The sequence below is a fragment of the Balaenoptera musculus genome, chromosome 17, assembly GCF_009873245.2.
Source record: "Balaenoptera musculus isolate JJ_BM4_2016_0621 chromosome 17, mBalMus1.pri.v3, whole genome shotgun sequence".
NCBI lineage: Eukaryota > Metazoa > Chordata > Mammalia > Artiodactyla > Balaenopteridae > Balaenoptera > Balaenoptera musculus.
The window spans coordinates 37,544,570-37,571,447 of record NC_045801.1 but is presented as its reverse complement, the minus strand read 5'-3'; the positions used below and the strand labels follow the sequence as shown (position 1 = coordinate 37,571,447).

General features: G+C 35.4%; 1 protein-coding gene across 3 annotated transcripts in view; it reads left to right on the top strand.

Annotated features, from left to right (window-relative positions):
• VPS13B (vacuolar protein sorting 13 homolog B) overlaps window positions 1-26,878 on the top strand; it is a 775,748-nt gene that overhangs the window by 144,334 nt on the left and 604,536 nt on the right. The window lies entirely within an intron of this gene.

Below are 26,878 nucleotides of genomic sequence, written 5' to 3'. Positions count from 1 at the left end.
AGTCAAGTATAAATACAATATGTTTGATTGTGCTGGTAGAGTGGAATAAAATTCTTAATTATAGTACTTTAGCAATTCATAAGCAAGTTAATTTTTTTAATGTGGAAAACATTAGTCTTACACCCTGAATGAATGAATTAACTACGGAAAATTAAAAATCTGCTTTGATGCCAGTATATTATCTTCATCTTATCACTCACTTTGTAGATAAACAAGAAAACTTGCAGAAGGCTTGCTTCTTTTAGTTGTTTCAGCTCAAAATAATGTTTCTTTTGTCAGTGGCACAAAAAGGATATATTTTTATTAAGTGCAATCATGCTTAAAATGATAACGTTATTTTTATCTTATACCTCATTTGTTTATTAAAATAAAGCTGGTTTTGTTGTTATACGATGCTTTTTAAGCTTCTAAGTTTAGACCTTACTATGGGGAATATCTTATAAATTCTTAAAAAATGCATTTTAATTAGAGCCTTTTTATTTGATATAGCCATTGCCTAATGTAAAATTTTACAGTTGTTTTGGAACAGGTTTTTAGGATTCTATAAAAAAATTATGGGACAAATGTTCAATTTGTTTAGAAGTTCTTAACTTGGGGCTTATGAAAGGGCTTCGAATTCTGTGAATACCCTGAAATAGTATGCAGATCTTATGTGTGTATAAACATATACCCCTAAGGACACACATATTTATGTTCTCTTTTTGAATTGATTCTTTTATTAAATGTAGTGAGTCTATTCCTTAGAGAGTCTTTTGACATATCTATTTTTTCTTATATTAACATAGTTAACAATTAGCTTTCGTTTGGTTGGTATTTGCTATAATTCCTTTTGCATGCTTTACTTAAAACCTATCTGTTTTTATCTTTAGGTATATGTCCTGGAAATAACCTATAACTAGATATTATAGATCAAGTTTTATAATCTGCCTTTTAGCTAGTAAATTCAATCCATTTATACTTGTGACTATAGGTTTTTTTGTCTTTGTTTCTATCATCTTACTGTTTTGTTTTCTTTTATACTGATTTAGCTACACTACTTTTTAAAAAATTGCTATTATTTCTTATTTAATATTCTCTTTACACTTGTTTGGAATTTGTATACTCCTATTTAATTATTATTATTTTTTTAATTATTGAATTTTATTTTATTTATTTTTTTTATACAGCAGGTTCTTATTAGTCATCCATTTTATACACATCAGTGTATACATGGCAATCCCAATCGCCCAATTCATCACACCCCCCCCCCCTCCCCACAGCTTTCTCCCCTTGGTGTCCATACGTGTGTTCTCTACATGTGTCTCAACTTCTGCCCTACAAACCAGTTTTCTGTACCATTTTCACATATATGCGTTAATATACAATATTTGTTTTTCTCTTTCTGACTTACTTCACTCTGTATGACAGTCTCTAGATCCATCCACGTCTCAACAAATGACCCAATTTCGTTCCATTTTATGGCTGAGTAATATTCCATTGTATATTGTACGACATCTTCTTTATCCATTCGTCTTTCGATGGGCATTTAGGTTGCTTCCATGACCTGGCTGTTGTAAATAGTGCTGCAATGAACATTGGGGTGCATGTGTCTTTTTTTTTTTCACACATTGTATTTTATTTTTACAAGAGATAAATAGACTGACACCAAGCATTGTACATGGATGACCACAACAAAAGCAACAATGATTGCAATTACCAAACATGAAACACACTCATACTATGTCATAATATTGACATTCAGTCCAGTAATCCTCCACTGTAACAGCTTCTTTACTTTGCAGTGAAAATTGATTTGTATATTCTTTGCCTCTGAGTCCTTGTGGGATTTTTTTTCTTTTTCATTCAAACAAAAAGCCACAAAAATTATACTCATCCTCATCAGTTTACTCAGTCCCATGTAATTAATTTTTTTTTTCATCTTGATCTTTTGTTAGCACTTTTATGAGTTCATCAGTTTTTCATTAGAGTTCTGAAAATGCTTATTCATTCAGTTCAGCAGTACAGTCAGTTACCAGAAACCTGTACTTGTCAGAGTCTTTTCCATGAATTTCTTGAAGATGAAACCCTTTTAAAGGAAATTATTTGCAAAAGCATCAGAGTACATCCAGAACTGTCTGTAAATGACAAAAGACTTAAAAATGACCACGGTTAAAGATTTGATGAAAGTTCATAATAATGCAGTTGACAAGAAAATTAGTTATTTCTGAGATATACATTTTAAAGTAATAACTAGGATTATGACTTATAACATTATACCAGAACATATAAGATTTTTAGAAATTTCATGTAATGTCTGAAACATTTATATTAACATATTTCCATACAAATAACCCAATGAAAGTTTAGTATTAGTTGTTTTGTTTGTTTTTTTTTTTATACAGCAGGTTCTTATTAGTCATCAACTTTATACATATCACTGTATACATGTCAATCTCAATCGCCCAATTCAGCACACCACCATCCCCACCCCACCGCAGTTTTCCCCTCTTGGTGTCCATATGTCTGTTCTCTACATCTGTGTCTCAACTTCTGCCCTGCAAACCGGCTCATCTGTACCATTTTTCTAGGTTCCACATACATGCGTTAATATACGATATTTGTTTTTCTCTTTCTGACTTACTTCACTCTGTATGACAGTCTCTAGATCCATCCACGTCTCAACAAATGACTCAATTTCATTCCTTTTTATGGCTGAGTAATATTCCATTGTATATATGTACCACAACTTCTTTATCCATTCGTCTGTTGATGGGCATTTAGGTGGCTTCCATGACCTGGCTATTGTAAATAGTGCTGCAATGAACATTGGGGTGCATGTGTCTTTTTGAATTATGGTTTTCTCTGGGTATATGCCCAGTAGTGGGATTGCTGGGTCATATGGTAATTCTATTTTTAGTTTTTTAAGGAACCTCCATACTGTTCTCCATAGTGGCTGTATCACTTTACATTCCCACCAACAGTGCAAGAGGGTTTCCTTTTCTCCACACTCTCTCCAGCATTTATTGTTTGTAGATTTTCTGATGATGCCCATTCTAACTGGTGTGAGGTGATACCTCATTGTAGTTTTGATTTGCATTTCTCTAATAATTAGTGATGTTGAGCAGCTTTTCATGTGCTTCTTGGCCATCTGTATGTCTTCTTTGGAGAAATGTCTATTTAGGTCGTCTGCCCATTTTTGGATTGGGTTGTTTCTTTAATATTGAGCTGCATGAGCTGTTTATATATTTTGGAGATTAATTCTTTGTCCGTTGATTCATTTGCAAATATTTTCTCCCATTCTGAGGGTTGTCTTTTCGTCTTGTTTATGGTTTCCTTTGCTGTGCAAAAGCTTTGAAGTTTCATTAGGTCCCATTTGTTTATTTTTGTTTTTATATCCATTACTCTAGGAGGTGGATCAAAAAAGATCTTGCTGTGATTTATGTCAAAGAGTGTTCTTCCTGTGTTTTCCTCTAAGAGTTTTATAGTGTCCGGTCTTACATTTAGGTCTTGAGTCCATTTTGAGTTTATTTTTGTGTATGGTGTTAGGCAGTGTTCTAATTTCATTCTTTTACATGTAGCTCTCCAGTTTTCCTAGCACCACTTATTGAAGAGACTGTCTTTTCTCCATTGTATATCCTTGCCTCCTTTGTCATAGATTAGTTGACCATAGGTGTGTGGGTTTATCTCTGGGCTTTCTATCTTGTTCCATTGATCTATGTTTCTGTTTTTGTGCCAGTACCATATTGTCTTGATTACTGTAGCTTTGTAGTATAGTCTGATGTCAGGGGGTCTGATCCCTCCAGCTCCGTTTTTTTCCCTCAAGACTGCTTTGGGTATTCTGGGTCTTCTGTGTCTCCATACAAATTTTAAGATTTTTTGTTCTAGTTCTGTAAAAAATGCCATTGGTAATTTGATAGGGATTGCATTGAATCTGTAGATTGCTTTGGGTAGTATAGTCATTTTCACAATATTGATTCTTCCAATCCAAGAACATGGTATATCTCTCCATCTGTTGGTATCATCTTTAATTTCTCTCATCAGTGTCTTATAGTTTTCTGCGTACAGGTCTTTTGTCTCCCTAGGTAGGTTTATTCCTAGGTATTTTATTCTGTTTGTTGCCATGGTAAATGGGAGTGTTTCCATAATTTCTCTTTCAGATTTTCATCATTAGTGTATAGGAATGCAAGAGATTTCTGTGCATTAATTTTGTATCCTGCAACTTTACCAAATTCATTGATTAGATCTAGTAGTTTTCTGGTGGCATTTTTAGGATTCTCTGTGTATAGTATCATGTCATCAGCAAATGGTGACAGTTTTACTTCTTCTTTTCCAATTTGTATTCGTTTTATTTCTTTTTCTTCTCTGATTGCCATGGCCAGGACTTCCAAAACTGTGTTGAATAATAGTGGTGAGAGTAGGCATCCTTGTCTTGTTCCTGATCTTAGAGGAAATGCTTTCAGTTTTTCAACATTGAGAATGATGTTTGCTGTGGGTTTGTCATATATGGCCTTTTTTATGTTGGGATAGGTTCCGTCTTTGCCCAGTTTCTGGAGAGTTTTTATCATAAATGGGTGTTGAATTTTGTCAAAAGCTTTTTCTGCATCTATTGAGATGATCATATGGTTTTTATTCTTCAATTTGTTATTATGGTGTATCACATTGATGGATTTGTGTATATTGTAGAATGCTTGCATCCCTGGGATAAATCCCACTTGATCATGGTGTATGATCCTTTTAATGTGTTGTTGGATTCTGTTTGCTAGTATTTTGTTGAGGATTTTTGCATCTATAGTACATCAATGATATTGGTCTGTAATTTTCTTTTTTTGTAGTGTCTTTGTCTGGTTTTGGTATCAGGGTGATGGTGGCCTCATAGAATGAGTTTGGGAGTGTTCCTTCCTCCTCAATTTTTTGGAAGAGTTTGAGAAGGATGGGTGTTAGCTCTTCTCTAAATGTTTGATAGAATTCACCTGTGAAGCCATCTGGTCCTGGACTTTTGCTTGTTGGGAGATTTTCAATCACAGTTTCAATTTCATTCCTTGTGATTGGTCTGTTCATATTTTCTATTTCTTCCTGGTTCAGTCTTGGAAGGTTATACCTTTCTAAGAATTTGTCCGTTTATTCCAGGTTTTCCATTTTATTGGCATAGAGTTGCTTGTAGTAGTCTCTTAGGATGCTTTGTATTTCTGCGGTGTCTGTTGTAACTTCTCCTTTTTCATTTCTCATTTTATTGATTTGAGTCCTCTCCCTCTTTTTCTTGATGAGTCTGGCTAATGGTTTATCAATTTTGTTTATCTTCTCAAAGAACCAGCTTTTAGTTTTATTCATCTTTGCTATTGTTTTCTTTGTTTGTATTTCATTTATTTCTGCTCTGATCTTCATGATTTCTTTCTTCTGCTAACTTTGGGTTTTGTTTGTTCTTATTTTTCTAGGTCCTTTAGGTGTAAGGTTAGATTGTTTATTTGAGATTTTTCTTGTTTCTTGAGGTAGGCTTGTAAAGCTGTAAACTTCCTTCTTAGAACTGCTTTTGCTGCATCCCATAGGTTTTGGGTCATCGTGTTTACATTGTCATTTGTCTCTAGGTATCTTTTATTTCCTCTTTGATTTCTTCAGTGATCTCTTGGTTATTTAGTAACGTATTGTTTAGCCTCCATGTGTTTGTGTTTTTTACGTTTTTTCCCCTGTAATTCATTTCTAATCTCATAGCGTTGTGGTCAGAAAAGATGCTTGATATGAGTTCAATTTTCTTCAATTTACTGAGGCTTGATTTGTGACCCAAGATGTGCTCTATCCTGGAGAATGTTCTGTGCGCACTTGAGAAGAAAGTGTAATCTGCTGTGTTTGGATGGAATGTCCTATAAATATCAGTTAAGTCTGTCTGGTCTATTGTGTCATTTAAAGCTTCTGTTTCCTTATTTATTTTCATTTTGGATGATCTGTCCATTGGTGTAAGTGAGGTGTTAACGTTTCCCACTATTATTGTGTTACTGTCGATTTCCTCTTTTATAGCTGTTAGCAGTTGCCTTATGTATTGAGGTGCTCCTGTGTTCGGTGTATATACATTTATAATTGTTATACCTTCTTCTAGGATCAATCCCTTGATCATTATGTAGTGTCCTTCCTTGTCTCTGGTAACATTCTTTATTTTAAAGTCTATTTTATCTGATATGAGTATTGCTCTTCCAGCTTTCTTTTGATTTCCATTTGCATGGAATATCTTTTTCCATCCCCTCACTTTCAGTCTGTATGTGTCCCTAGGTCTGAAGGGGCTCTCTTGTAGACAGCCTACATATGGGTCTCGTTTTTGTATCCATTCAGCAAGCCTGTGTCTTTTGGTTGGAGCATTTAATCCATTCACGTTTAAGGTAATTATCAATATGTATTTTCCTATTACCACTTTCTTAATTTTGGGGGGGTTTGTTTTTGTAGGTCCTTTTTTCCCTTTGTGTTTCCCAGTTAGAGAAGTTCCTTTAGCATTTGTTGTAGAGCTGGTTTTGTGGTGCTGAATTCTCTTAGCTTTTGCTTGTCTGTAAAGCTTTTGATTTCTCCATCGAATCTGCATGATATCCTTGCCGGGTAGAGTAATCTTGGTTGTAGGTTCTTCCCTTTCATCACTTTAAGCATATCATGCCACTCCCTTCTGGCTTGTAGAGTTTCTCCTGAGAAATCTGCTCTTAACCTTATGGGAGTTCCCTTGTATGTTATTTGTTATTTTTCCCTTGCTGCTTTCAGTAATGTTTATTTGTCTTTACTTTTTACCAATTTGATTACTCTGTGTCTCGACGTGTTTCTCCTTGGGTTTATCCTATATGGGACTCTCTGCACTTCCTGGACTTGGATGGCTATTTCCTTTCCCACATTAGGGAATTTTTCGACTGTAATCTCTTCAAATATTTTCTCAGGTCCTTTCTCTCTCTCTTCTCCTTCTGGGACCCCTATAATGCGAATGTTGTTGCGTTTAATGTTGTCCCAGAGGTCTCTTAGGCTGTCTCCATTTCTTTTCATTCTTTTTTCTTTATTCTGTTCTGCAGCAGTGAATTCTCCCATTCTGTCTTCCAGGTCACTTATCTGTTCTTCTGCCTCAGTTATTCTGCTATTGCTTCCTTCTAGTATAGTTTTCATTTCAGTTATTGTATTTTTCATCTCTTGTTTGTTTGTTCCTTAATTCTTCTAGGTTTTGTTAAACATTTCTTGCATCTTCTCGATCTTTGCCTCCATTCTTTTTCTGAGGTCCTGGATCATCTTCACTATCATTATTCTGAATTCTTTTTCTGGAAGGTTGCCTATCTCCACTTCATTTAGTTGTTTTTCTGGGGTTGTATCTTGTTCCTTCATCTGGTACATAGCCCTCTGCCTTTTCATCTTGTCTGTCTTTCTGTGAATGTGGTTTTTGTTCCACAGGCTGCAGGATTGTAGTTCTTCTTGCTTCTGCTGTCTACCGTCTGGTGGATGAGGCTATCCCTATTGAATTATTAACTTAAAAAATAAGTTAATGATGCTGCTTTGGAATATAATTTGTTAGTTCTTCAAAAAGTTAAATGTAGAGTTATTATATAACCCAGCAATTTTACTCCTATAAATACACCCAAGAATTGAAAACATATATCTACCTAAGATCTTGTATATGAATTCGTAGCATTATTTTTTCCTTTTTGCATGCAAAATTATTTATTTATTTATTTTTAGTTTTATTTAAAAAAATTATTTTAATTTTCGGTTATGCTGCATGGCATGCGGAATCTTTGTTTCCCGATCAGGGATCAAACCCACGCCCCCTGCATTGGAAGCACTGGACCACCAAGGAAGTCCCAAAAGTATATTTTTTTAATAATAATTTTATATATTTAAGGTTTGGAACAATTTAAGGATGTTTTGATATACATGGTGAAATGATTACCAGGGTCAAGCTAATTAACATATATATCTCCTCACATAGTTACATTGTTTTTCTGTGGTGAGAGCACCTGAAAGTTTACTCTTAACAAATTTCCAGTGTACAGTACAGTATTTTTAACTAAAATCATCATGCTGTACATCAGATTTCTAGAACTTATCCTACATAACTGCAACTTTGTACCCTTTGACCAACATTTCTCATTTCTCCCACTTCCTGGCCCTGGTAAACAGTATTCTGCCCTCTGCTTCTATGAATTTGACTTTTTAGATCCCACATATAAAGGGGATCACATAGCATTATTCTGAATAGCCAAAAGGTGGATACAACACAAGTGTCTTTTAACCAATGAATGGATAGACAAAATGTGTTATATCTTTACAATGGAATATTATTCAGACATAAAAAGGAATGAGGTACTGATCCATGCTGTGGATGAACCTTGAAAACATTATGCTAAGTAGAAGAAGCCAGATGCAGTAAGTCTCATATTTTGATTCTAGTTTTATGAAATGCTTAGAATATGCAAATCCACAGATACAGGAAGTAGATTAGTGTTTCCCAGAGTCTGGGGAAAAGGAGGAATGGGGAATGACTGCATAAGTTTCTTTCGGATTGATGAAAATGTTCTCGAATTAGATAGTAGTGACATTTTCACACTTGTGAATATGCTAAAGTCTATTTAATTGTACACTTTATAAGGGTGAATTTTATGTTATATGAATTTTATCTTATTCAAAAAAATGTTTTAAATTGATGAGTATTTAATTGGACTAAATTACGTGTTGTGGTCTGAATGTGTCCTACCAAAATTCATATGTTGAAATTCTAATGCCGAATGTGATGGTGTTAGGAAGTGGGGGGGCCTTTGGGAGTTGATTAGATCATGAGGGTGGAGTCCTCACACATGAGATTAATGTCCTTATTAAAAGAGGCCACAGAAGAGCTCCCTTGATTCTTCCGCCATCTGAGGACACAATGAGAATTTAGTAGTCTGCAGCAGGAGGAGGTTCTCACTAGAGCCTGACCATGCTGGCACCTGATTTTGGACTTTCAGCCTCCAGAACTGAGAGAAATAAATTTCTGTTGTTTATATGCTACTCTGTCTGTGGCATTTAGGTATAGCAGCCCTAATAGGCTAAAGCATTATGTTATTGCCATTGTTATGGCCATGATTTTATGTGGAGTTACTGTACAAAATCTTTTCTTTCAGATCCTCACCCATAAGGCCTATAGTGAAGCCTTCATTGGCAGTAGCCTTTATCACTGTTGGAAATTATCTAATTCATGTTTTTGATTGTCAGATTTCTGTTTTCTGTGATATTCTCTCCAGAGTTTTTGTTTCTTTGTTCTTTGTTTTTTGTCTTTTTTTTTTGGTTCACTGTCTCACAGTATTAATCTTCCTTTATTTATTTAAAATTTTTGTTTTTTTGTCAACTGGCTTAGATAGCCTAAAAATTCATATTAAGTTTTGATGGTGCTTAGTTTATAATTTTTATTCTGAAAAACTAATTCCATATTTCCTTTTTTGAATTTATCAAATGGACTGTGCTATGCAAAAACATTTTATTTAAAATTTCTTACTCTGAAAGTATTCTGTCCTAATAGAATGCTGGCGTAGGTCTTAAAAAAAGGAACAGACAAGTTATCACAGATTAAGTGATTCATAACCTGATGTTCTGACATTGAGAAATCTAAAATTATTAGAACTAATTTTATGGAGATTAAGGGAGTTGAGGAAAGTGGAACAATGTTAGGAAGGTTCATCGCTTTGCCAAGGAATCTTATTTTTATCAAATGAAGCAGCTATAAAATTTATCATAGATGAATTACAAGAATCAGCTAAAATATTTTTAAAAAGCTAGGTTCCCAAGTGTCTAGTTTTCTTATGTCTTTTTTGCCCCCCCCCCCCACCCCAAATCTTATTCCGTTTATTTTAGTCTTAGTACAGTGCTTGCTTATAATATTGTCCTCTAAATTTTCTGTCTTAAGATCCAGGATATATATATTTAAGGTATAAAGTTGTTAGCATTTTATTATCTTACATCTGTGGGCGGTCAATAGACAATACTCAGCAGTGTTAAGCTTTGTTTAATGTGTTTGGTTTAACCAGTGATCCTTTGCTTTACGTTGCAACTAGTTCTCATTTACTATATTAATGGAGTGATTATGCAGGCTATGTACGTTCTTAGACTTCTCAGACTTATATTCTGATAATGTTTGGAAGAAGAAACATTCTTCCATTTTGCAGTTGACTCTAAGCTAAGCACTTGTTTTCAACATTTCTGCCTCACCTTCCATCATAATCTTTTGCCCCTAGCCTACCTTCCTACTTCTTGCTATCTTATTATTGATAGTTACTAACGCATAGCATCCGGTTTTCTCCTGTCCATCATTCTAGTGGGTTTTCCCTCTGTCTCTATTGAGCATAATTCTCATTTGATAGAATTCTCCTATATTATCCTCTTTTCTTTAATAGCTGTTTCTTTAACACAAGTCAGCACAGTTTTTTCCTTTGGATTAAACACTGTGGTATAGTCTGTGTGTTCCTTAAAAAATTACATTTTTTTTCCATATTCATGCCTTTGCCCAGGTTTACCCCTCCATCGTATGCCAGAAATGCTTTAACTTGGTTTCTCTTCTCCTTCCCATTCCTTCTGTTCAGTCTTTTTTTCAAAACAGCTTTATTGAGATATAATTCACCTACCATATGGTTCACTTCTTTTTGGTATGCAGTATTTGGCTTGTAGTATATTCAGAGTTCTGTATTCATCACCACAATCAATTTTACAACATTTTCACTGCCCCCAAAAGAAGTCCCACATTCTTTAGACATCACTCCCCAAGCCTTCCATCTCCCCAAGCCATAAGCAAACTCTAATCTGCTTTTTGTCTATATGGATTTGCCTATTCTGGACGTTACATGTAAATAGATCATGTAAAATACAGTCTTTTGTTACTGATTTCTTTCACTTAGGGTACTTTTTAGAAGTTCATCCATATTATAGCATATATGAGTTTCTTTTTATTGTCAAGCAGTATTCCACTGTATGTATATACCATTTTGTTCATCCATTTGTCAGTTGATGGACATTTGGGTGGTTTCTACTTTTGATATTTATGCATGATAATGCGATGAACATCCATGTACAAGTTTTTGTGTGGACATATGCTTTTATTTCTCTTGGGTGTATTTCTAGGAGTAGAAATTCTAGGTCATATGTTAACTCTAACCTTTTGAGGAATTGCCAGGGTGTTTTCCAAGGCAGCTGTACCACTGTATATTCCCACCTGTAGTATATGAGGATTCCATTTTTTCCCACATTTTCACCATAATGTTATTACCTGTCCTTTTGGTTCTGGCTGTCCTAGGGGCTGTGAAGTAGTGTCTCATTGTGATTTTGATTTGCATTTCCCTCATGTCTAATGGTGTTGGCTCTTTGTATATCTTTGTGGAGAAATGTCTATTCAAGTCCTTTGTTCATTTTTTAATTGGTTCTTTTTTTGTTTTGAGAATTCTTTATATATTCTAGATACAAGTTCCTTATCAGATACATGGTTTGCGAATGTTTTCTGCAGTTCTATGGGTTGTCCCTTTACCTTCCTGATGGTGATCTTCTAACTTTTTCAGCTGTAGCCTCAAGTACATCTTTACATTGGACCTTGTTATCATTTATCAATAGAAATGCTTTGTTTCTTCTTTGTTCCTGATCCTGCTTCTTGATCTTCATCATTACTTTTAGCCCTTTTATTTCTTTCAGCCTTTTTAATATCACAGAATCCTCACTGCTTTTGTTACTCAGCTTGATTCCTGAGGCCGGCAATTTCAGTGATGCTACCCTTCTAGATTCATTTCTTCCTTTCTCTTTTCATCTTTGGTTTCTCTGTGCCTCTTCTGCAACATGTTCTGCTTGCAAATAAGAAACTTCTGTGTGTCCTACCTCTTCAATCACCAAAGCAACACTGTGCTCTCTGAACTGAACTGTTAACTGATTTTGAGGATTTTTAAGAAAAATACATTTATAATTGAGTTCCTATCTTACCATTTCATTAAGTGCAGATTGTAACTTATTAGTTGCCTTTGAAATCAATGTCTTTGGTAACCACTCAGAGTTTGAAAAGAATAAAATAGAATGAAGTAGAATGCATGCAGTATATTGGGTTGGCCAAGAAGTTCCTTCAGGTTTTTCCATAAGATGTTACAAAAAACCTGAACGAACTTATTGGCCAACCCAATAGTAAGAAAAAGGATTATGTTTGTTATATCCATAAACATGAAAGGTGTACGTTTTTAGTAAATACAATTATGCTTTAATTTTTTTCTTGGTGAGACTAGGAATTAAAATTCTATACAGTTGCTTCTTGAATGTTTGAGTTTTGGAAACTGAGAGGACATGGGAGATGCCCTGAATAACAAAAGGAAAAAAATCTAGTATTTTCCCAAAGAGAGAGAACTAAAAGAATTTGATAATAAATAATTAATGACATGCATTTGAAATTTTAAAATTCCTTAGCTAGAAAATGCTTTATTGATTTTTATAATATTTTAGATGATGTGGCAGGGGAATGCACAGGGTCACTGACAAAACACATGTATATGTAAAGCATAGGACACTCCTGGAAAATTTAAAATGTGAAAAATATTCATTATGCAATCTTGAGAGCCAAAATAAAATGGTTATTGATTTCCTGATTATAATAACAATCGATTCTCAGTGAAGAGTGACAGATATCAAGTTGTGAAATAATATAATTTTATCACTCAGAGGAAGTAAGTAGTTTGATAGTGAAGTTGTATATGTGTCCTATTTATGTAGCATTTTTATGTAAAGAAAACTAAGCACAAAAAAAACTTTTATTCTTGGTTTATAGGTACAGGATTATTTCACTATTTTACTAACCTGATTAGTTTTTTAAAAAAATACCTATTTAATTTAATTTTTTTCTTTTCATAACCAAAACTGTTAAATAGGTCTGTGTATGTAAAATCAAGTAACGTTAGGTTGTTGGATTTCATTGGGTTGTAGAATATGCAACAACCTCGTGCACCAGTCTTCTAAAATGTTGGAGTAATAATTGTGCTTCACAGCTGAGATACCAATTTCGTTTCAAGCATCAAAACTACAAATGCCTTTAAGGAAGAAAAGATGTTTTCTTTGATAGACTCTGTATTATAATATGTCACAAAAGTGAGATAATTTTTCTACAGTCAAGTATTTTAATTTCTATTTTGTGGATGAGTTTAAGAGGCTTTAAGAGAATATCTATGTGAATATTGAATTATACTACATGTTCTTTAAACCTACACTGATGAATTTTTCTTCCTCAGCTCTTCTAAAAAGAGAATAAAATTAAAAGATACTAAAATAAATAGTAAAAAAGTTCTGCGCTAATGCTTCTTAGAGATTTAATTTTGTGCACTGAATTTTATTAATCTGTATGTTACGTAGATACTGGTGTAGTGAATGTCTTACTATCTCTCTCAGGTAAAAGAATATCTTTACTTTTCAACTATTAAAATTACTGAATTGTAGTGTGGAAAATCTGTTTATATGTCTAAAGGAAGTACAGTTTGTTTCATTGAGTTTCAGTTAAGTTTCTTATCTATAAAATGGTGTTAATATCTTTATTGTTTTTAATTTTATTTTTTATAACATCTTTTTTGGAGTAAATTGCTTTACAATGTTGTGTTAGTTTCTGCTGTATAACAAAGTGAATCAGCTATATGCATACATGTATCCCCATATCCCCTCCCTCTTGCGTCTCTCTCCCACCCTCCCTATTCCACCCCTCTAGGTGGTCACAAAGCACCGAGCTGATCTCCCTGTGCCATGCAGCGGCTTCCCACTAGCTAGCTATTTTACATTTCATAGTGTATATATGTCAATGCTACTTTCTCACTTCGTCCCAGCTTACCCTTCCCCCTGTCTGCATCCTCAAGTCCATTTTCTACATCTGTGTCTTTATTCCTGTCCTGCCCCTAGGTTCTTCAGAACCATTTTTTTTTTAGATTCCATATATATGTGTTAGCATACAGTATTTGTTTTTCTCTTTCTGACTTACTTTACTCTGTATGACAGTCTCTAGGTCCATCCACCTCACTGCAAATAACTCAATTTCATTTCTTTTTATGGCTGAGTAATATTCCATGTAACACAACATTTTAAATCAACTGTACTCCAATACAAATTAAACAACAAAAAAGAAGGTGCTAGTTACATTGCATCTGGAAAAGGTCAATACAAAAGGCAGGTTACCTCTGGCTGTCTTTCAGCTTTAACCACATGTTAGAGAAAAGTTTTCACTGGACATGCATCTTACCCATTAGTAGCAGAAACAATGTTAGAAGCTGGAAATACAAACTGGAGTCTATATAATTCATGCCAGCTTATTTTGATGCAACTCTTGATACTTATTATGAAAACTCTTGATACTTATTATGAAAAGTTTAAGATAAATTCTGAAGGTATGGAGAAAAGGGAACACTTTTGCACTGTTGGTGGGAATGTAAATTGATACAGCCACTATGGAGAACCGTATGGAGGTTTCTTAAAAAACTAAAAATAGAAAACCATATAACCCAGCAATCCCACCACTGGGTGTATACCTTGGGCATATACCATAATTCAAAAGGACACATGTACCCCAATGGTCATTGTAGCACTATTTACAATAGACAGCATATGGAAACAACCTAAATGTCCAACAATAGATGAATGGATAAAGAAGATGTGGTACATATATACATTGGAATATTACTCAGCCATAAAAAGGACGAAATTGGGCCATTTGTGGAGACGTGGATGGACCTAGAGTCATACAGAGTGAAATAAGCCAGAAAGAGAAAAATATGATATTAACACATATATGTGGAATCTAGAAAAATGGTACAGATGAACCTATTTGTAGGGCAGGAATAGAGATGTAGATGTAGAGAACAGACATGTGGACCAAGCTGATCTCCTTGTGCTATGTGGCTGCTTCCCACTAGCTATCTGTTTTACATTTGGTAGTGTATATATGTCAATGCTACTTTCTCACTTCGTCCCAGCTTACCTTTCCCCCTCCCCACGTCCTCAAGTCCATTCTCTACGTCTGCATCTTTATTCCTGTCCTGCCCCTAGGTTCAGCAGAACCTTTTTTTTTTTTTTAGATTCCATATATATGTATTAGCATACGGTATTTGTTTTTCTCTTTCTGACTTACTTCACTCTGTGTGACAGACTTTAGCGCCATCCACCTCACTACAAATAAACTCAATTTCGTTTCTTATTATGGCTGAGTAATATTCCATTGTATATATGTACCCCATCTTCTTTATCCATTCATCTGTCGATGGACACTTAGGTTGCTTCCATGTCCTGGTTATTGTAAATAGAGCTGCAATGAACGTTGTGGTACATGTCTCTTTTTCAATTATGGTTTTCTCAGGGTATATGCCCAGTAGTGGGATTGCTGGGTCACATGGTAGTTCTATTTTTAGTTTTTTAAGGAACCTCCATACTGTTCTCGGCCATAGTGGCTGTATCAATTTACATTCCCACCAGCAGTGCCAGAAGGTTCCCTTTTCTCCACACCCTCTCCAGCATTTATTGTTTGTAGATTTTTTGATGATGGCCATTCTGACTGGTGTGAGGCGATACCTCATTGTAGTTTTGATTTGCATTTCTCTGATGATTAGTGATGTTGAGCATCCTTTCATGTGTTTGTTGGCAATCTGTATATCTTCTTTGGAGAAATGTCTATTTAGGTCTTGTGCCCATTTTTGGATTGGGTTGTTTGTTTTTTTGATATTGGCTGCATGAGCTGCTTGTATATTTTGGAGATTAATCCTTTGTCAGTTGCTTCATTTGCAAATATTTTCTCTCAGTCTGAGAGTTGTCTTTTCATCTTCTTTATGGTTTCCTTTGCTGTGCAAAAGCTTTTAAGTTTCATTAGGTCCCATTTGTTTATTTTTGTTTTTATTTTCATTTCTCTAGCAGGTGGGTCAAAAAGGATCATGTGGTGATTTATGTCATAGAGTGTTCTGCCTATGTTTTCCTCTAAGAGTTTGATAGTGTCTGGCCTTACATTTAGGTCTTTAATCCATTTTGAGTTTATTTTTGTGTATGGTGTTAGGAAGTGTTCTAATTTCATTCTTTTACATGTAGCTGTCCAGTTTTCCCAGCACCACTTATTGAAGAGGCTGTCTTTTCTCCGTTGTATATTCTTGCCTCCTTTATCAAAGATAAGGTGACCATATGTGTGTGGGTTTATCTCTGGGCTTTCTATCCTGTTCCATTGATCTATCTTTCTGTTTTTGTGACAGTACCATACTGTCTTGATTACTGTAGGTTTGTAGTATTGTCTGAAGTCAGGAGCTTGATTCCTCCAGCTCCGTTTTTCTTTCTCAAGATTGCTTTGGCTCTTTGGGGTCTTTTGTGTTTCCATACAAATTGTGAAATTTTTTGTTCTAGTTCTGTGAAAAATGCCATTGGTAGTTTGATAGGGATTGCATTGAATCTGTAGATTGCTTTGTGTAGTATAGTCATTTCCACAATGTTGATTCTTCCAATCCAAGAACATGGTATACCTCTCCATCTGTTTGTATCATCTTTAATTTCTTTCATCAGTGTCTTATAGTTTTCTGCATGCAGGTCTTCTGTCTCCTTAGGTAGGTTTATCCCTAGGTATTTTAATTATTTTTGTTGCAATGGTGAATGGGAGTGTTTCCTTAATTTCCCTTTCAGATTTTTCATTGTTAGTGTATAGGAATGCAAGACATTTCTGTGCATTAATTTTGTATCCTGCAATTTTACCAAATTCATTGATTAGCTCTAGTAGTTTTCTGGTAGCATCTTTAGGATTCTCTATGGATAGTATCATGCCATCTGCAAACAGTGACAGTTTTTCTTCTTCTTTTCCGATTTGGATTCCTTTTATTTCTTTCTCTCTTCTGATTGCTGTGGCTAGGACTTCCAAAACTATGTTGAATAATAGTGGTGAGAGTGGGCAACCTTGTCTTGTTCCTGATCTTAGTGGAAATGGTTTCAGTTTTTCGCCATGGAGAACAATGTTGGCGGTGCTTTTGTCATATATGGCCTTTATTATGTTGAGGTAGGTTCCCTCTTTGCCTACTTTCTGGAGAATTTTTATCATAAATGGGTGTTGAATTTTGTCGAAATCTTTTTCTGCATCTATTGAGATGATCAAAAGGTTTTTATCCTTCAATTTGTTAATATGGTGTATCACATTGATTTGCGTATATTGAAGAATCCTTGCATTACTGGGATAAACCCCACTTGATCATGGTGTATGATCCTTTTAATGTGCTGTTGGATTCTGTTTGCTAGTATTTTGTTGAGGATTTTTGCATTTATATTCATCAGTGATATTGGTCTGTAATTTTCTATTTTTGTAGTGTCTTTGTCTGGTTTTGGTATCAGGGCGATGGTGGCTTTGTAGAGTGAGTTTGGGAGTGTTCCTACCTCTGCAGTGTTTTGGAAGAGTTTGAGAAGGATGGGTGTTAGCTCTTCACTAAACGTTTGATAGAATTCACCTGTGAAGCCTTCTGGTCCTGGACTTTTGTTTGTTGAAAGATCTTTAATCACAGTTTCAATTTCATTCTTTGTGATTGGTCTGTTCATATTTTCTATTTCTTCCTGGTTCAGTCTTGGAAGGTTATACCTTTCTAAGAATTTATCCTTTTCTTCCAGGTTGTCCATTTTATTGGCATAGAGTTGCTTGTAGTAGTCTCTTAGGACGCTTTGTATTTCTGTGGTGTCCATTGTAACTTCTCCTGTTTCATTTCTAATTTTATTGATTTGAGTTCTCTCCCTGTTTTTTCTTGATGAGTCTGGTTAAGGTTTATCAATTTTTTGTTTATCTTCTCAAAGAACCAGCTTTTAGTTTTATTGATCTTTGCTATTGTTTCCTTCATTTCTTTTTCATTTATTTCTGATCTGATCATTATGATTTCTTTCCTTCTGCCACTTTTGGGGTTTTTTTGTTCTTCTTTCTCTAATTGCTTTAGGTGTAAGTTTAGGTTGTTTATTAGAGATTTTTCTTGTTTCTTGAGGTAGGATTGTATTGCTATAAACTTACCTCTTAGAAATGTTTTTTTCTGCATCCCATATGTTTTGGGCTGTCCTGTTTTCATTGTCATTTGTTTTTAAGTATTTTTTGATTTCCTCTTCGATTTCTTCAGTAATCTCTTGGTTATTTAGTAGCTTATTGTTTGGCCTCTATGTGTTTGTAATTTTTACCGTTTTCTTTCCGTAATTGATATCTAGTCTCATAGTGTTGTGGTCAGAAGAGATACTTGATATGATTTCAGTTTTCATAAATTTACCAAGGCTTCATTTGTGACCCAAGATATGATCTATCCTGGAGAATGTTCCATGAGCACTTGGGAATAAAGTTTATTGTGTTGTTTTTGGATGGAATGTCCTATAAATATCAATTAGGTCCATCTTGTTTAATGTGTCATTTAAAGCTTGTGTTTGTTTAATTTCATTTTGGATGGTCTGTTCATTGGTGAAAGTGGGGTGTTAAAGTCCCCTACTATGATTGTGTTACTGTTGACTTCCTCTTTTATGGATGTTAGCATTTGCCTTATGTATTGAAGTGCTCCTATGTTGGGCGCATAAATATTTACAATTGTTATATCTTCTTTTTGGATTGATCCCTTGATCATTATATAGTGTCCTTCTTTGTCTCTTGTAATAGTCTTTATTTTAAAGTCTATTTTGTCTGATATGAGACTTGCTACTCCAGCTTTCCTTTGATTTCCATTTGCATAGAATATCTTTTTCCATCTCCTCACTTTCAGTCTATATGTGTCCCTAGGCCTGAAGTGGGTGTCTTTTAGATAGCATATTTATGGATCTTGTTTTTGTATCCATTCAGCCAGTCTATGTCTTTTGGTTGGAGCATTTAATCCATTTACATTTAAGGTAGTTATCGATATGTGTTTTCCTCTTACCATGTTCTTAATTATTTTGGGTTTGTTTTTGTAGATCTTTTCCTTCTCTTGTTTTTACTCCTAGAGAAGTTCCTTTAACATTTGTTGTAAAGCTGGTTTGGTGGTGTTGAATTTTCTTAACTTTTGCTTGTCTGTGAAGGTTTTTATTTCTCCATCAAATCTGAGTGAGATCCTTGCTTGGTAGAGTAATCTTGGTTGTAGTTTTTCCCGTTCATCAGTTTAAATATGTCTTGCCACTCCCTTCTGGCTTGCAAAGTTTCTCCTGAAAGATCAGCTGTTAACCTCATGGGCATTCCCTTGTATGTTTTTTGTTGCTTTTCTTGTTGCTTTTAATATGTTTTCTTTGTATTTAATTTTTGATAGTTTCATTAATATGTGTCTTGGGGTGTTTTTCCTTGGATTTATCCTGTATGGGACTCTCTGCACTTCCTCAACTTAAGTGACTATTTCCTTTCCCATATTAGGGAAGTTTTCAACTATAATCTCTTGAAATATTTTCTAAGTCCCTTTCTTTTTCTCTTCTTCTTCTGGGACCCATACAGTTCAAATGTTGATGCATTTAATGTTGTCCCCGCAGTCTCTGAGACTGTCCTCAATTCTTTTTATTGTTTTTTCTTTATTTTGCTCTGTGGTAGTTATTTCCACTAGTTTACCTTCCAGGTCACTTATCTGTTCTTGTGCCTAAGTTATTGATTCCTTCTAGAGAATTTTTAATTTCATTTATTGTGTTGTTTATCATTGTTTGTTTGCTCTTTAGTTCTTCTGGGTCCTTGTTAAATGTTTCTTGTATTTTCTCCATTCTATTTCCATGATATTGGATCATGTTTACTATCATTACTTAGAATTCTTTTTCAGGTAGACTGCCTATTTCCTCTTCATTGTTTGGTCTGGTGGGTTTTTACCTTGCTCCTTCATCTTCTGTGTGTTTCTCGGTCTTCTCATTTTGTTTAACTTACTACGTTTGGGTTCTCCTTTTTGCAGGCTGCAGGTTCGTAGTTCTCATTGTTTTTGGTGTCTGCCCCCAGTGGGTGAGGTTGGTTCAGTGGCTAGTGTAGGCTTCCTGGTGGAGGGGATTGGTCCCTGTGTTCTGGTGGGTGGGGCTGGATCTTGCCTTTCTGGTGGGCAGGGCCGCGCCCGGCGGTGTGTTTTTGGGCGTCTGTGAACTTAGTATGATTTTAGGCAGCCTATCTGCTAATGGGTGGGGTTGTGTTCCTGTCTTGTTAGTTGTTTGGCATGGCGCGTCCAGTACCGGAACTTGCTGGCCGTTGGGTGGAGCTGGGTCTTAGCGTTGAGATGGAGATCTCTGGGAGAGCTCTCGCTGATTGATGTTACATGGGGCTGGGAGGTCTCTGGTGGTCCTTGTCTTGAACTTGGCTCTCCCACCTCAGAGGCTCAGGCCTGACACCAGGGTGGAGCACCAGGACACTGTCAGCCACGCAGGTCACTATGTTCAGTGGCCACCAATTGGATTCTTAGTTTCACTTAACTTCTTGGAAAACGCATGTTGTTGTTCACAAAGAGAACAGGAGGGCAGTGAGGAAATGTATCACTTCTTCTAACTGGGCTCCCGGCACCAGAATCCCTGCCTCGCCCTGTGGGCCAGCGGCTGTGATTATATCTTTAGATATACTCACAGAGTACTTCTGAGTGCAAAATATAGTATTATTTGTGGAGTTGATTTGTTATTCTTGTCCTGGCTATAGATTCCTGCTGTAATCACACAAATGGGGTTATTGCCTATGCAGGTGGTTGTAGGTTGGAGGTTCTTGGAGACTGAGATACCCATCGTCAGAGTTGGAGTCTCAGGATCCATTGTTTCAGCTAAGAAGATATAGGGCAAAGGTAAATACAAAGTAAGGCAAGAAAGTAAATAGGATAATGAAGTAGTGAACTTGATAAGAGAAGAATAAAATTCAAGACGTTAGTTAGCTCTCGTTGTTTGGACTTATTGAAGAGACTGTGTATTGTGCCACTTTAATGTAACTGTTTACAAGAGGCTATAACAGGCTCACAGTCACCTAGGATGAACCATATATTCTGTCTTCTGCTGGGGATTCCAAAGAGGCGTGGAACAATAGTGGGATACTAGAAATATTTGCGCTGGGAGACTAGAAATATATGAAACCCTGTTTTTTAATCTGCCTTTTCATGTACTGTACAGCTGTCTACCAAGCATTTTTCCTCTACTGAGCTGCATATTGTAGGGACTGGCTACCATAAAACTTACTTGAATAGTCTGAATTGGCTCACCTTCTTTAGGTTGATGTTTCTCATGCATTAATTTCTCTTGTATCTTCCCAGTAATATTGATGTTGCCAGGTTATGTTTCCCGGGTTACATGTGTGAAAATTTATGCTTAGAACAATTTAGTGTTTTTCTTAAGTATCATCCTACAGAGTAAGCTAGTTTTTGAAGCCAGGCTTTTGGAGATTTCTGTTACTATTACTTGTGCTACATCAAACAACCTGTCTGGTAATAGACTGGAAATAAAGTAAAATAATTAAAGTTTGCTCTTCCACTGGAAATTATGTAATGAAAGAATAGCAAATATTGGGAATTTAATTAAAAAATAAAGAAATTATAAAGAATAAAACAGATGTTAAAGTTTGGACTTTAACATATTAGTAATTGAGATTCTTGAATTACACATTTTTATTGTTCATGTTTCTGATGGTACTCAAATCATAGAAATTATAACCTTTGTCCTTTTGCTAGATGATAAAATACAAAGTCACACATGGCTTTTGTTTGCTTGGGAAACAAAGACTTGTTACCACTTTGTACTTATTCAGGTAGTTCATTGTTTTGTTGACAGTCTAGTTCCATTAATCTGGTATTTGCAGGGAAATTACTTACAGACTTTAAAATCTGTGCTGAAGGTGATCACATGGACATTTGAATCCATTATTTAAGTGATGTCTTAATGTTAAAATAAAAATCTACTTTCCAGAATGTAACTGTAAAAGTATTTTATGCAAGATTTCATGTGGGATATCTTAATGGTTGAATAATAAATTTTACCTCATAAAAATGAAATTCAATAATACAGTAGCTTTCTCAGCTCAGTAGCATCTGGTCTATTCTCATGAGAGCCAATATTTTCCAACTCATTAGGATCATGTCGTTCTGTATGTCGTCAACATTGACTTAGCCAAGCTACCTTTACTTACATAACCGCCAAACTATTAAATAGGTCTCTTGTGGAGTGAAGTCAAATATTCCTCTTACTTTACTTCTGTCTTAGAAGAGGGGAAGAAAATGTACATACTGTAACATTTAAACATCTGGTCTAAAACCACATCAGTGTAACTCTGAGCAAAGTTACGCGTTTGGTATTCTTCCCAGGTGTGCATATAAAAAGGGTTTTGGGGTTGTTGAACAGTTCTTTAACCATTTAGGAAAAAGATTGAGGCATAGCAATATGCTTTTTCTATTCCTCAAACTACTTTTCCCCCCCCACACCTCCAGTGTGTTCTAAAATATATATATATATATATATATTTTTTTTTTGAAATAAATTTATTTATTTATTTATTTATTTTTGGCTGCATTGGGTCTTCGCTGCTGTGCGTGGGCTTTCTGTAGTTGCGGTGAGTGGGGGCTACTCTTCATTGTGGTGCGCAGGCTTTTCATTCCGGTGGCTTCTCTTGTTGTGGAGCCTGGGCTCTAGGCACGTGGGCTTCAGTAGTTGTGGCTCGCAGGCTCTAGAGCGCAGGCTCAGTAGTTGTGGCACACGGGCTTAGTTGCTCCACAGCATGTGGGATCTTCCCGGCCCAGGGCTCGAACCCGTGTTCCCCGTATTGGCAGGCGGATTCTTAACTGCTGTGCCACCAGGGAAGCCCTAAAATATATTTTTTTGAGCTTTTATAAAATTTTCTTTCCAGATAGAAGTATTGGTTATAAAGTTATCCTTGCCTAAAAATAAAATGACTTGAGTTAGATTTGCCTTAAGAACTACCAATAAGACTTTTTGATGTTTAAATTGGAATAAAAATTTAATAAAATATATTGAAGAAGACAAAAATGGAAAAGATATTCATGCTCATGAATTGGAGAGATCACTATTGTTATAATGTTCATGCAGCATAATGACTTGCCTTACATTTGTTGGGAAGTGATTTACCACAGTAAGTTTAGTGAACATCCATTGCCTTGTATAGATAGAATAAAAAAGAAAAAATATTTTTTCCCCCCTTGTGATGAGAACTTTCAGGATTTCCTCTTCTAGTAACTCTCAAATATACCATACAGCATTATTAACTATAGTCATGTTGTACATTACATCTGCAGTGCTTATTTATTTTATAAGTGTAAGTATGTACCTTTTGACCACCTTTATCCAATTTCCCTACCCTCCATCCCCTCCCTCTTGTAACCACAAATCTTATCTCTTTTTCTGTGAGGTTTTCCTCCCCTCTTCGACATGTAAGTCAGATCAAACAGTATTTGTCTTTCTTGACTTATTTCACTTAGGATGATCCCCTGAAGGCTCATGTTTTGTTTTGTTTTTTATCGAAAATGCCAGGATTTCCTTTGTTTTTTTGTGACTGAATAGTATTCCATTGGGTATTTACACCATATTTTCTTTATCCACTCATCTGTTGATGGACACTTAGGTTGTTCTCATATCTTGCTATTGTAAATAATGCTGCAGTGAACACAGGAATGCAGATATCTCTTGGACATAGTGATTTATTTCCTTTGGATATAGACCCAGAAGCGAATTTGTGGGTCATATGGTAGTGCAATGCAGATATCTCTTGGACATAGTGATTTATTTCCTTTGGATATAGACCCAGAAGCGAATTTGTGGGTCATATGGTAGTGCTATTTTTAATTTTTTGAGGAATCTCCACACTGTTTTCCATAGTGGTTGCACCAACTTACAATCCCACCAACAGTGCCCAAGTGTTCCCTTTCCTCCACATTCTTGCCAGCATTTGTTATCTCTTGTCTTTTTTTTTTTTTTTATAGCTCTCTCTTTTACACATAAAACAGTTGTTGGACAACCAACACCAGTATTGATATTTACAAATTAGAATTTGACTTTGTCTTTACTTTATTCTTTTATTTTTATTTTATTTTATTTTTTTAATTCAAATAGAAAGTCACAAAAATTATAAGCATCCTCATAAGTTCACTCAGTCCCACGTAATTAATTTTTTTTTCATCTTGATCTTAGCACGTTTATGAATTCATCAGTTTTCCATTAGAGTTCTGAAAATGCTTATTCATCCAGTTCAGCAGTATAGTCAGTTACCAGAAACCTGTACTTAAGAGAGTCTTTTCCATGAATTCCTTGAAGATGAAACCCTTTTAAGGAACATTTTTGCAAAAGCATCAGAATACACCCAGAACTGTCTGTAAATGCCAAAAGACTTAAAAATGACCATGGTTAAAGATTTGATGAAAGTTCATAATAATGCAATTGACAAGGAAATTTAGTTATTTCTGAGATATACATTTTAAAGTAATAACTAGAATTATGATTTATAACATTATACCAGAACATATAAGATTTTTAGAAATATCATGTAATGTCTGAAACATTTATATTAACATATTTCCATACAAATAACCCAAAGAAAGTTTAGTATTAGTTGTTTTATTGTTTGTTTTTTTATACTGCAGGTTCTTATTAGTCATCAATTTTATACACATCAGTGTATACATGTCAATCCCAATCGCCCAATTCAGCACACCACCATCCCCACCCCACCGCGGTTTTCCCCCCTTGGTGTCCACACGTTTGTTCCCTACATCTGTGTCTCAACTTCTGCTCTGCAAACCGGTTCTTCTGTACCATTTTTCTAGGTTCCACGTACATGCGTTAATATACGATATTTGTTTTTCTCTTTCTGACTTACTTCACTCTGTAGGACAGTCTCTAGGTCCATCCACGTCTCAACAAATGACTCAGTTTCGTTCCTTTTTGTGGCTGAGTAATATTCCATTGTATATATGTACCCCATCTTCTTTATCCATTCGTCTGTCGATGGGCATTTAGGTTGCTTCCATGGCCTGGCTATTGTAAATAGTGCTGCAATGAACATTGGGGTGCATGTGTCTTTTTGAATTATGGTTTTCTCTGGGTATATGCCCAGTAGTGGGATTGCTGGGTCATATGGTAATTCTATTTTTAGTTTTTTAAGGAACCTCCATACTGTTCTCCATAGTGGCTGTATCACTTTACATTCCCACCAACAGTGCAAGAGGGTTCCCTTTTCTCCACACCCTCTCCAACATTTGTTGTTTGTAGATTTTCTGATGATGCCCATTCTAACTGGTGTGAGATGATACCGCATTGTAGTTTTGATTTGCATTTCTCTAATAATTAGTGATGTTGAGCAGCTTTTCATGTGCTTCTTGGCCATCTGTATGTCTTCTTTGGAGAAATGTCTATTTAGGTCATCTGCCCATTTTTGGATTGGGTTGTTTGTTTCTTTAATATTGAGCAGCATGAGCTGTTTATATATTTTGGAGATTAATCCTTTGTCCGTTGATTCGTTTGCAAATATTTTCTCCCATTCTGAGGGTTGTCTTTTCGTCTTGTTTATGGTTTCCTTTGCTGTGCAAAAGCTTTGAAGTTTCATTAGGTCCCATTTGTTTATTTTTGTTTTTATATCCATTACTCTAGGAGGTGGATCAAAAAAGATCTTGCTGTGATTTATGTCAAAGAGTGTTCTTCCTGTGTTTTCCTCTAAGAGTTCTATAGTGTCCGGTCTTACATTTAGGTCTCGAATCCATTTTGAGTTTATTTTTGTGTATGGTGTTAGGGAGTGTTCTAATTTCATTCTTCTACTTGTAGCTTTCCTGTTTTCCTAGCACCACTTATTGAAGAGACTGTCTTTTCTCCATTGTATATCTTTGCCTCCTTTGTCATAGATTAGTTGACCATAGGTGTGTGGGTTTATCTCTGGGCTTTCTATCTTGTTCCATTGATCTATGTTTCTGTTTTTGTGCCAGTACCATAGTGTCTTGATTACTGTAGCTTTGTAGCATAGTCTGAAGTCAGGGGGTCTGATCCCTCCAGCTCCGTTTTTTTCCCTCAAGACTGCTTTGGCTATTCGGGGCCTTTTGTGTCTTCATACAAGTTTTAAGATGATTTATTCTAGTTCCGTAAAAAATGCCATTGGTAATTTGATAGGGATTGCATTGAGTCTGTAGATTGCTTTGGGTAGTATAGTCATTTTCACAATATTGATTCTTCCAATCCAAGACATGGTATATCTCTCTGTCTCTTGGTATCATCTTTAATTGCTTTCATCAGTGTCTTATAGTTTTCTGCATACAGGTCTTTTGTCTCCCTAGGTAGGTTTATTCCTAGGTATTTTATTCTTTTTATTGCAGTGGTAAATGGGAGTGTTTCCATAATTTCTCTTTCAGATATTTCATCATTAGTGTATAGGAATGCAAGAGATTTCTGTGCATTAATTTTGTATCCTGCAACTTTACCAAATTCATTGATTAGATCTAGTAGTTTTCTGGTGGCATTTTTAGGATTCTCTATGTATAGTATCATGTCATCAGCAAATGGTGACAGTTTTACTTCTTCTTTTCCAATTTGTATTCGTTTTATTTCTTTTTCTTCTCTGATTGCCGTGGCTAGGACTTCCAAAACTATGTTGAATAATAGTCGTGAGAGTGGGCATCCTTGTCTTGTTCCTGATCTTAGACGAAATGCTTTCAGTTTTTCAACATTGAGAATGATGTTTTCTGTGGATTTGTCGTATATGGCCTTTATTGTGTTGAGATATGTTCCCTCTATGTCCACTTTCTGGAGAGTTTTTAATCACAAATGGGTGTTGAATTTTGTCAGAAGCTTTTTCTGCATCTATTGAGATGATCATATGGTTTTTATTCTTCAATTCGTTAATATGGTGTATCACATTGATTGATTTGCATATATTGAAGAATGCTTGCATCCCTGGGATAAATCCCACTTGATCATGGTGTATGATCCTTTTAATGTGTTGTTGGATTCTGTTTGCTAGTACTTTGTTGAGGATTTTTGCATCTATATTCACCAGTGATATTGGTCT